The sequence below is a fragment of the Urocitellus parryii genome, chromosome 3 (genome assembly GCF_045843805.1).
Source record: "Urocitellus parryii isolate mUroPar1 chromosome 3, mUroPar1.hap1, whole genome shotgun sequence".
In the NCBI taxonomy this organism is placed as follows: domain Eukaryota; kingdom Metazoa; phylum Chordata; class Mammalia; order Rodentia; family Sciuridae; genus Urocitellus; species Urocitellus parryii.
This window is the reverse complement of record NC_135533.1, coordinates 114357052-114367711: the sequence shown is the minus strand read 5'-3', so window position 1 is coordinate 114367711 and position 10660 is coordinate 114357052.

The following is a 10660-nucleotide window of genomic DNA, read 5'->3' as shown; positions in this document are numbered from 1 at the left end:
CGGGAGGAATTCCACCTGAGTCGCTGGTTCTCAGCCGCTGCGATGCTCCAGGTTCGCCTCCTGGTGGAAACTTGCAGAAGTCGAGAAGAAGCGGGAAGCATCCTGGGTGGCTGTTGAGGCTGTTATTTCCCTGTAGGTTTCCAGTCATTTCTTTGTAAGTCATAGGATTCGGCTTTGTTAGGCCCCTCGGAAAGGAGCATCTTCAGATGGCCTCTGGGGCAGGTGGCAAGACCGGCCAGGGTCAGGCTGAGTCTCTGATGGGCCTGTCACTCAATCGGTGGAGGAACTGGGTTTCCAAGGTCCAACAGATGGGCTACAGAAGGAATATGGAAGCAGAAGCCCGATGTGGTGGGGCATGCCTATAATCCCAGCTCCCCAGGAGGCTGGGGCAGGAGGATACCAAGTTCAAGGCCAGCCTGCGTGACTTAAGGAGACCCTGTTTCAAAGTGGAAAAGAGGATGGGCAGGGGATGTAGCTCAAGGGTAGGACACTTGCCTGCCACGTGCCAGGCTCTGGATCCCAGGAGGAGAACAAGTGGGGAGAGACGGTGGCAGAAGGAGTACCACCCAGAGAAAGGAGAGGTACCAGATAATGAGATTGACCACATCATGTTCTGAGCGTGTACAGATAGGCTACAGCGACGCCCTCGACTGTGTGTAATTATAATGCACCAATGTTTTTAAATTAATTAATAAAAAGAAGATGGAAAGGTCAGAGTGTGACCCGGATGCAGTCAGAAGCTGAGACTCTGCCTGCCCTGCCCGGCTGCCCTCCCGGTTTAGAACAGCAGTGGAGAAGCACAGCGTCCCCTATCGACACATGTGCCTCGGGAAGAGGACCCAAACCAGGAGAGATGGGACCCAAGGAGATCCCTGCCAGGAGAACCCACGACAGTCCCCCACGACCGTCCCTCATGACCAGCAGTTTCAGCCACCTGCCGTTGACCACAGTCCAAAGGTATTACATGGAAAATTCCAAAAGTAAACGATTCATGGTTTTTTAAACTTGTGTTACAGTATATCACTATTAGTCTTTATTTTGTTATCACTGGTTAATCTCCCACTTGCCCCATTTGTAAGTTAAACTCTATCACAGGTATGTGCGGGAAAGCACAGTGGACGGGAGGTCCTGCCCACGGCTTCAGGCCCCCACTGGGAGTCTTAGAAAGTCCCCGTGGATAAGGGGATGGTTGTCATAACCATGGCAGTGACCATGATAACATCTGGTACTTGTTCACTGCTTGCTAGTTCTTTCTTCTTTTGTGTCTTATGTTTAAGTACACTTTCTTATTTTAGATTAGTCTTTAGACGTCTGAGTTATTCGAAGTACTTTAATACCTCATTTACTCCTGTGGAGTAAAGAAACTCTCCTTAGCCTTCTTTTACAGATGTGGAATTGTGTATCACAAGGCTCAGAGAGGCTAAGTGACTTGCCTAAATTCACACAGCTGATAACACAAGGAAACGGGACCCAGGGGCTCCTGGTTGATGTCCAAGGCAGAAATAACTGGCAGCCAGCCATAGCATAGCCACTCTCTCCCAGGGTCCACAGAACCAAGGCAGGCTCTGTTAACACCTGAATCCCCTAAATACAGGGCCCTGTCCTATTTAGCTTCTGTCCCAGGAGGTGCTCAGAAGGGGTTAGGTAGGCAGGTGCTAAGAGCTGGAACTCAGAGTCGAATCTTGGATCAGTCAGTGATGTATTAGATTACGGTTACTATAGCAAAATGCCTGAGATAACTAACTTATAAAGATAAAGGTTTATTTTGGCTGCAGTTTGAGTGGTTCCAGTCCACATTCAATTGGCCCCATCTCCTCCCTACAGTACTACCCAGGGGATCCAGCCTTTAATACTTAGGCCTTATAAGACCCAAAATATAGCAAATGATGAACACTTTGCAGGGAGAGGACACCTGGTGGGGACAGAGGCCTTCATCACAGCAGAGCTCCTGTAGATGGCGCCTGGACCTCCCAACACAGAGGGAAGAGGGCAGGTCGCTACCTACCCTAAGTAGCAATGAGAGAGAGGGAGGATGCTGGGACAGCCCCCCAAAACTGTCTGCCCCTTGTGTTTACAACAGAATCCCAATCTCATTGGTTGTTGTGGTGGTGAGGTTTTTTTTTGGAGGGGGGGGGCTCGGTTTTGTTGCTTTTGTTTGTTGGTTGGTAATGGGGACTGAACCCAGTGACATCTTAAATCTGAGCCACATCACCAGCCCTTTTTTTTGCATTTTATTCAGAGACAGGGTCTCACTGAGCTACTTAGGCCTCACCAAGTTGCTTAGGCTGGCTTTGAACTCGCGATCCTCTTGCCTCAGCCTCCTGAGCTGCCAGAATCATAGGCGTGGGCCACGGCACCCAGCCCCAATCTCATTTGGGCCCCGTAAGGAGCCCAGCCTCAGATGACAGATCATTGTTTCACTTTCAATAACCTGCTGATCGTTTCCCAGCCTCCCCTGATGCTGGGGTTGGTCCTCTGGTCAAAGGGCCTCCGAAGGTATTGACTTAGGGTGGGTGATGGGCTCTGGTCAAAGACAGTGTCTGCAACCCTGATTGAGGGGACAGCACAGCTGCTCCAGCCCCGTTGCCCTCTCTTCCAACCTTGAACCCAGTCAGGATGACCTCAGTCGTCATCTGGGAGTGGACGTGATTGGCACGAGGATACAAATAACCCATTAACTCTGGGTCTCTGAGGCTCCTCCTGATACCAGCATAAAACAAGACAATTCATCAAATACCAGCCACATCACCTGTGAAATCTATGTGTCCTGCAACAGTGTAAACAGAGAAAACAGCCCATCCAAGCGGAACCTAAGAACACAGTGTGTTAGTCAGCTTTGTGTTGTTATGACAAAATGCCTGAGAAAAGCAGCTTTAAGGAGGAAAGGTTCATTTGGGGTCACAGCTTCAGAGGTTTCAGTCCACAGTTTCTCTGCCGAGGTGGGCGTGGGGTAAGACCGGACATCATGGCGGAAGGGTGTGGGGGAGAACAGCTGCTCAGCCGAGGGCAGCAGGGAAGCAGAAGAGAGAGAGAGCAAAGGGAGCTGGGGACAAGATCCGGTCCCAAAAGCATGCCCCTGAGGACCCAAGTCCTTCAACTAGGTCCTACCTCCTAGTTTCCACCAACTCCCCACAATGCCCTGAGCTACAAGCCCATCGACGGATCAATCCATCAAGGAGGTTAGAGCCCCATAATCCAATCAGAGCCCCACCTCTGAACATTGCTGAGCTGCTCATCAAGACTTCAATACATGAATGTTTGGAGGACTTTTATTTTTGTGGGGGATTACTAGGGATTGAACCCAGGGGTGCTTAAGCAGTAAGCCCTATCCTCAGCCTTTTTTTAATATTTTATTTAGAGACAGGGTCTTGCTAAGTTGCTTAGGGCCTAAGTTTCTGAGGCTGGCTTTGAACTTGCCATCCTCCTGCCTCAGCCTCCCGAGCCACTGAGATGACAGGCGCACTGCACCACTGAAGGTCCAAATCTTAACACACAGATGCAGTTTCCATAAAGTTCTACCAAATTTTCAGATCTTGTGACCCTCCTGCCTCCCATCCAAGTTCCTCTCTCCCCATCTCCTTTCTCTCCCTATCTATATGATCCAAGATGGACCAGTCCTTTGCACTGAAAGTTGACATATGTAGAAAAATTCAGCCTGACATTATCATATCCATGGCTTCACATCTTTAAATACTGAGGGTTTTTTTGAAGCTAGTAAGTGAAAAGCTTAAAAGAAAATTCCTATGAACTTTGTTTCTGTCTGAATTTTTACTTGTGAACTTCATAGTTTTTGCATAGGTGGTAACTGACCTCCACCTACTGTGATCGTGGCTGGCCACCCTGATTCAATGCTCCTAATCCTTCCTTGAGCATTTAGACAGGATGGATAAGAATGAGTAAATGAGGTAAATGTGAACAGAGTGAACACGGATAAATAAATTTTTCTTAATTTCTGAAAAAAACAACTACTTTTTATTTCCTTACATTTCCAATATAACGCTTTTAATTGTACTCAATGAAGAAATGACATTCGAGGGACTTGGGATGCAGCTTAGTGGTAGAGCCCTTGGGAGCCCCTGGGTTCCCTCCTCAGTTCCACCCCTCCCCCCCCAAAAAAAATTACCATCTTAAGATGATGCTGTTCTTACTTCTGCTGAGGGCCTATCACCACAGCTGGCACTTAACAGGTGCTCTTAAAAGAATTTTTTATTTTTTGAAGAAGTGGAAATCAACCCACCCAGAAGCCCCAAGTGTGGTCAGGGTTACTGGTGAGCCGAGTCCCTGGGAGCCAGCAGATGGCATCCTCGGTCTGCCTAGCTGAAGGCATCCAGCATCCTGGAGAAACCGGCAGGCACCAGGCTCGCTTTGGAGAATTACCCAGCGCCCTTCACTCAAGAAAGAGAAAGCCAGGCCACTGTTGTCTCATGTTGCCCAAGAACTGGACCCAAGGCTGAGTACTAGGGACTTCAAACACGGGGTCCCCTTGGACCCAGGGCTCCTATCAGGTTCTCCTCAACAGGGCTCCACTCCAAGTCCACAAGACATGTTAAAACAATCTTTTATGGATGTCCTAAGGGGGACCCTGTGGGAGGCACATGACCAGGCACATCTCACAGGGAAATTGCTTCAAAATCTTCTGTATCCATTTCTGTCCCCAAGAGGTTGGGACAAGTCGTCCCAACCTCTCCCCCACCCCAAACTCAGATACATTCCTAGACACAGAGCCGTGTTCCTTGAAACTCTCCCTAAACCCCTCATCCCAAACCAAAAATCTGTGATGCCAGTTAAATTCAAAAATCCATTTTTTAAAAAACACTCCAATCTTTAGGATGAATGCTGAATCGATAGGGCACCTGGCCGGGGTCTGGTCCGTCAGGTTTTCATATTTAGTTCAGAGGCGGTCACACCACCAAGTTGGGTTCATGAGAAAAGACAGCATCAGGGATAAACCAACACTAAACAATTATTTCTTATTTACATAGAACTCACATTTAAGCCTGGTAAGGTGACCACCTGTCATCTCAGCATCTCAGGAGGCTGAGGCAGGAGGATCACAAGTTCACGTTCAGCCTGAGCCACTTAGGAGGAGCTTGTCTCAAGATAAAAATAAAGAATAACAAGGACTGGGGCTGTAGCTCAGAGGTAGAGCACCCGATCCCCAGTGCAGGGAGGGAGGGAAGGAATGGGCTCCCATTCTCTGGGCTCCCATTCTCTGGGTGCCCGCATTTTATCTACACCCAGACCACGCCCCACCTTCTTCTATAAATGCAAGGTCAAGATGAAGGAACTCCCGAGCTCTTCCACAGAGCCCTGTGCCTCTGGATGCCGAGTGTCTTGCACCCTTGAAAATGTGAACAGGGCAACCCCATTCAAAGAGTTCTTGCCATAACAAAAGTTTTTAAAAAGAAAGAAAAAACACTATCATCCTGTATAGGATCTTACTCACAAGCCTAGTATCCAACGTACCCTAATGAACCATTTGATATGCAAATTTCCTAATGTCATTAATCTGACAAGTTTGGTGTGGGTGGGATCGCCCAGGGGTTTTCCTCACTGAGGGAATCTCAAGACTGGAAACACATGGGCCCTGTACAATGGACCCTTCCTACCCCACCCTCTTCCTTGTGCTATCTGCTTTGCACCCTGCGCAGGGGGAGCCCTGCCATCCCATCTTCCTGTCTTCCTAGGCACCCCTTCTCGGAACAGAGTTAATAGAAGGTATAAAGCCATCAAGTTTAGGATTTTGAGGTTGTTCACCAATGAGATGTTTTTTCCTCCTTTTTACATTTTTTAATGTGTGAAATACATCTTGTGGATCCCACGTGCTAATTATAAAGATTCAAATAGCACAGAGGACTCATAAATCAATTCATTCCGTGTGTGTGTGTGTGTGTGTGTGTGTGTGTGTGTGTGTGGTGTGCGCGTGCGCGGAATTGAACTCGGGGTACTCGGCCACTGAGCCACATCCCCAGCCCTATTTTGTGTTTGATTTAGATTCAGCCTATGGCTGAGGCTGGCCTTGAACTCGCAATCCTCTTGCCTCAGCCTCCTGAGCCGCTGGGATGACAGGCGCGCCTGGTTAAGTGCCTCACCCCCAACCTGGTCCCAGATTTTTGAAACGCTGCGCAGTAGCGTTTGGGGTACAACCTTCCACATCTCTTCCCTCACTCTTAAAACCACATCTGTGTGACTCTGCCGTGTTGGAGAGAAGCCTCCATGCCCCTTGTGTTTTTCCGCTGGCAAACCTGTTGCCATACTACCCACCTACAGCTATCTTATCTGGAATTTATGGGGGGGGGGCAGGACACCTATGATAGATGAAATGCCTACAGTCGCCTTCCCCAGGCTCCAGCTCTCCGTTCTGACAGCTGAGTTACGGTCGTTCCGTGCAGCCTCATAATCTATTCCCCTTATTGCGCAGAGATACAAAGCACTTGGGATTAAGATTTTTATTCCAAGTTGTTCACTTGAGCATAGCGTCAAAACGCTAAAAAGATCTTGAAGGACAGCCAGTAGGGCGTCTCCCTGCTTGTTGACCTCACCAGGGTCCCTGGTGACTCTGGAATGTTTTCTTTCCTCACCAGCCACGCAGTCCTGGAGGCCACCTGGAGGGGGACTTCTGCCTCCACCTGGGCCTCCTCTCCAGCCTCCCAGCCTCTGGCCCACACGCAGTACCTCCGTCCTGACTTGCGGCCATTTTCTATGGGAAAATTTTCGGAGAGTTTTATGGAATCCAAATGATTTCACCAAATAATGAAAGGACGGACGTCACAGCCAAGTGACCCTATCGTTCTTCAGGAGGACCCTGGTGTTGGCTTGGATCTCCACAATGGGGCCTAGATTCCGCCATTGCCCACACCAGGGGGTCCTTTTTCATGTGGGGACCCACAGGCCAGTGACAAGGGAAACCCAGGCTCCCTGCTCTTGGGGCCTTCCGTAGCTGGGGGACACAGAGCAGCCCTCTCAGCGCACGTGCTCAGAAGGAGCTCGCGGGCAGACGTCACAGTACCCCCGCGGTCTGGCCAATCAGAAGGGCCCTGATGCGCTCGGAGGAGGCCACGTGACCTGGGCTAGGCCAATGGGGAGCTGACTCCTCCCTTCCGTGGGCGTGGTCCAGCTCCGCCTGGGGCGCTGCGCTTCCGCGGGGGGCGAGCTGCCTGCAGACAGAGCCGGAGGCAGACGGAGCCCAGCAAGGGGGGCAGACAGATCCGGGGGGCTCGGGAGGCTCTCAGAACCGGCCGCGCTGAAAATCCGACTACTCCACCTCTCACTTTCCATCCCGTGGACGAAGCGTGTTCCTGAGGACAAAGTGTGTTACGTTTCTATCGCCTGAAACGAAAAGAGGCCTCGGAAATAGAACACCATTCAGTAATGAGAAAACGCAGCCTGGCTCCAACCTCACACAATGCAGAGCTGTTCAGAATTCAGTCTGTCGAGGCGCAGTGGTGCCAACCTGTCATCCCAGCAGCTCTGGAGGCTGAGGCAGGAGGATCTCGAGTTCAAAGCCAGCCTCAGCAAAGGCTAGGCCCTAAACAACTCCTTGAGACCCTGTCTCTAAATAAAACACAAAACAGGGCTGAGATAGGGCTGAATGATCCAGTGCCCTGGAGTTCAATCCCTGGTACTGCCCCCCCCATAAAAAAAGAATTTATTCTGCACATGGAGATGTAGCTCACTGGGAGAGCACTGGCCTAACTTGCATATGGTAGCAGGTTCAATCCCCAGAAGAAAGAGGAGGAGGAAAGGAGAGAGGGAAGGAAAGAAAACAATAGTCTTTCTCACAAAACATCTATGTGGTGGCACCCCCTTATCTGCCCGTGGTCAACCATGGTCCAAAAATATTAAGTGGAAAATTACAGAAATAAACTACTCAAGTTGTAAACAACTTTTATTACAGCATATTGTTTTAATTATTCTATCTTATTATTTGTTATTATTAGTTATTGTTGCTAATCTGTTACTATGCTTAATTTATGATTTATAATTTAAACTTTATCGTATAGGAGACTACAGCAGGTCAGGTGCTGAATAAAAACATTTAAAATATTATTCAGCCATGAAAAAGAACAACTTTATGACATGTGCCAGAAAATGGATGGATCTAGAGATTATTATGCTAAACCAAATAAGCCAATCTCAAAAAAACAAAGGTCAAATGTTCTCTCTGATATGTGGATGTGAACACACAATGAAGTGGGGGAGGAAAGAATAGAAGTTCAGAGATCAGACAAAGGGGGATGAAGGGAAGTTGAGGGATGGGTATAGGAGAGATGTGGAATGATTCTGACATGACTTTCCTGTGTTCATACATTATACACCACAGTGCATCTCCACATCACATACAACCATAAGACTTCGAGCCTAATTAGAATAAAATGTAATCCATGCTTGCCTAAATAAGTCAAAATATACTCTAGTGTCATGTGTAACTAAAAACAAATTAAAAAAGGAGAAGAAGACATTTTGGTTGACATGGATTATGTATGTGTGCAACGGTGGCCCCTAGTGACACCAAGGTCATCTTAGTTTGTGAAAGCACACTCTGCGGTGTTCACACAGTGATGACGTCACCTAGGGATGCTTCTCTCAGAATCTGTCCTGTTGTTAGGTGACCCAAGACTGTATACATAGGGTCCAGGCATCTGTGGAACATCTTAGAACCTTCCCCCAGGATAACAGGGACGACTGTGTCCCCGTGGGAGACAGCACTATTGGTGTAATGTGCAGTCTCCCCTGGTACCCTAGTGAGTCAAGGCCCACAGGTCAGAACGACATTGCCCATGTCGGGGGCCACAGGGCATTTGAAAGCACCCCACGAGATGCCTGGGAGCACCTTCAGCCCCAGAGGCTGGGGTTGGGGACTTACCCAGCGCCCTTCCCATGTGGGGTCAACTCCCAGGCCTGGAGGACAGCCCGGGACTGAACCCCACTGCCCACACCCTGAACAGCCCCTTCTTGCTGTCCGCCTTCCTTTCCGAGCCCGGCCCAGCCACCTGGGCCCACCTCCCAGCAGAGCGCCTCCCGCAGGATCCTGGCCTTGGGCTCCGCTTTCAGGAAACTGGGACCAGGAAAGCCACGCCCAGGCTCAGGACGGCCCAGGCCACCAGAGCCCGAGTTCCCGGATGGAGAAGCCCTGTCCAGGGGACCCCATCGGCCCACCGCGCTCACTGCAAAGCCGCCCAACGAGGGGACTGGGCGGCTGCTAGGATGCAAGCTTCTCACCTGGAACCCTGTGACTTCCCGGCCCGAGGCCCCACGGCATGAAGGGGTCTCCAATCCCCGCCTTCCTGGGCGGTGGCCACCTGCGCCTTTAGTAGCGCGGTTTACTGTCCTGCCGGTTCTGCCCCTGCCCCAGGGGGCCCAAGTCCTCTACTGAGGTGGACCGGCCTCCCTCTGACCTCCCAGCAGGAGAAGAGGGCCTGAAGCAGGGCCCGGCCTCCCTGCCTCCCTTCCTGCTCCGAGGCAGGCAGGAGGAATCGCCTCAGCCTCCTCGTCTGTAAAGTGGGGCTGGCAACCCCAGCCATGGCTCCGAGGGGACAGTAATGACGACGAAGGGCGATGGCACAGGTCTGTGCTTCCAGCAGTGCTGGGTGCAGGGGGAGGGGCTGGGGACAAGGAGCTCTTGGATGCCACCTAAGGCACTTGCTGAATGAGAGGAAGAATGAACAAAGGCAACAGAAAAGCCCAAGATAGGGCGGTGCCAAAGACGCCCCTCTCGGCTTAATGTCTGCCTTGTCTTGATTGATTGATTATTGATTATCGATTGATTTGGTACTAGGGATTGATCCCAGAGGCGCTTAACAACTGAGCCACATCCCCAGCCCTTTTATTATTTTTTTTTTTTAATTTTGAGACAGGGTCTCACTAACTTGCCTAGGGCCTCGCTAAGTTGCTGAGGCCAGCCTCGGACTTGCAATCCTCCTGCCTCAGCCTCCAGAGTTTCTGGGATCGCAGGCCTGCGCCCTGCACCCAGCTTGTCTTGATATTCTTAATGCTTTGGAACATGGGGTCTCGGATTTTCCTTCACCTGGCAAATGAGATGCCCCTTTCTGAATTCAGGCTGATTATAGAGTCTGCTTCCCCCCCCCACCGTGGGGCTCGCTGTGTGGCCTGGACTGGCCTTTAACTCCTGTGCTCAGGTGACCCTCTGGCCTCAGCCTCCCCAGGAGCTGGGCCTCCAAGTGTGCAGCACCTTGGCAGACCCGCCCTGGGGCTCAGTCTTGGCCTCTCCCTCACACTCTCTGGGTCTGTTTCCCCCTGGGCCGCCCCCCTCTGGCTCTTTGGGGCTCTGTCTGTGCCCCCACCACCCCTCACCCCCACCAGCCCCCTCTGCGTTATCAGGCCACTCACAGGTGGCCACACATCCTGTGGCTGGGTTTCCCCCATGTCCACCTCTGCTAAAAAAAAAAAAAAAAAAAGAAAAGAAAAGAAAGAAAGAAGAAAAGAAAAAAGTCTTTTGAAGAAAAAAAAAAGAAAAATCTTTTGACCTTTGAGAGTCAAATAAAAAGGACGGAGAGTGGCCTCAGGAACAGCAGCACCCGGGACGCCCAGTAGGAGGCTGTGGCCCTGGGTGTCCCCAGCGTCCTGGGTGTCCCCAGCGGGCCCTGCAGCCCCACCCTGACACCAGAGTAAGTGGGGCTGAGGAGATTGGCTCCGGGGC